This window comes from Eumetopias jubatus, unplaced genomic scaffold, assembly GCF_037043125.1.
Source record: "Eumetopias jubatus isolate StellerSeaLion01/CBP00866 unplaced genomic scaffold, mEumJub1_p1.0 scaffold_6, whole genome shotgun sequence".
Taxonomy (NCBI): domain Eukaryota; kingdom Metazoa; phylum Chordata; class Mammalia; order Carnivora; family Otariidae; genus Eumetopias; species Eumetopias jubatus.
This window is the reverse complement of record NW_028274812.1, coordinates 75,642,234-75,643,699: the sequence shown is the minus strand read 5'-3', so window position 1 is coordinate 75,643,699 and position 1,466 is coordinate 75,642,234. Positions and strand designations below refer to the sequence as shown.

Here is a 1,466-nt window from a genome sequence, read left to right as displayed (position 1 = left end):
ACTAAGGTCCAGGGAAGCCAATTCCGCCTACAGAAGGCCAAGGTTTGGCTCTATCTTGTAAGTACCATTTCCATTTTATTTATTTATTTATTTTTTGTTATAGCACAACTTATATATTTCAAGTGGACAAAAAATTAGTATCCTTTACAGTATCTTAAGATAAATTGCCTTTGAATGGGAGCTTCCTTTCCAGTACTTTGAGGTCTATAAGATGTATCTAGAAAATGTACTACTGTGGAAAATGACTGCTTAAATTGAATGGGGGGGAGGGGGAGGGCCTGTGGTTTCTCTTTTTGATTAATTGCTGTAACACTGTCCTGCAGGCGGCTGAGGAAGTTGCATGTTTTCTTCAGACATCATTAGGCGCCGGAACTCTTGCAGGACAACTTTGATGCTATATGAATTCTGCCATTTTGCTAGCACTCATATGGCTCTTGGGTCTGCCACTCCATTAGAACTATTAACTCCGTTCATATTAATTTTTGTTACAAATCTTACAAAGGGGGTGCTTCTGGGTATTTAGGTCCACATTCTATTTTGAGGCTGTATATTCGGTTTTCATAAATTGTTCTTGGAGGGCCAATTATCATCCCTGTCCATCTTATAAGTGTCATGTCTTCATCATCTTCTAGAACCCAGCTAACTGTGCCATCTCCTACTCCTTTCTGGCCTTCTTCCAGTTCTTCCAACAGTCGAAAATTGCGAGGGACTTTTACTCCCGAGCCCGTGGTAGCTGCCATCTTGCATCACTGTCGCTTACCATTTCCATTTTAATAAGGAGACCTTTGTGACTGTGCCCAGTCTGCTGGGTGCTGCCTCAGTGATCCAAGGCATAAGGGCAGCTGGGTGTGGAGAGTCATGGACTGAGGGCCTTTGTTTCCAGAAAAGCCCAACATGCAGCCATGAGTTGATGTTCAAATGGTGTATAGCCTGGAGGTAAGGAGGGTAGCTTCTTATAGGAAGGAGGGTAGCTTCTTATAGGAGAGGCTCATGGGTAACTTACTGTCATCATAGGTGGGCCAGAGACTCTAGGAGGCATGAGAGGAGGTTGCTAATGCCTCTAAGTGAAGGAGTCCCTGGAAAACATTAATGGGAGTACCTATTATAATGTACTTTGGACAGATTCTAGAGCCTTTTGTCGGAGGGGACCCTATTCAAGGCAGGTCAATTTGCAAGTAACAGCATAAATGAACTGAAGTAAAATTTGTAAATGAGGAATATGTTGCCTCTGGAACCCAAACAGTCCGAAAAGATGTTGGGTTTGTTTTAACATTATGGATGCTGAGAGGGTCATTATTTTCTGAGTGTCAGGGATGGAGCAGCCTTGACTGACAACGTAATTCCTAAGAATTTAACTGAGGCATTTTTTTTGTAGCGCCATGATGCATCCCTTTTAGTGAGCTCCTTTGTTAGTATTTGTATGTCTTGAAAGAATGTGTCAAATGAATCTCAGAAGAAGAGGATGT

The 1,466-nt window shown here is 42.2% G+C and overlaps 1 pseudogene; it reads right to left on the bottom strand.

Annotated features, from left to right (window-relative positions):
* Positions 1–289: 289 nt before the first annotated feature.
* On the bottom strand, positions 290–740 carry LOC114212953 (ubiquitin-conjugating enzyme E2 variant 1 pseudogene; annotated as a pseudogene).
* Positions 741–1,466: the final 726 nt, after the last annotated feature.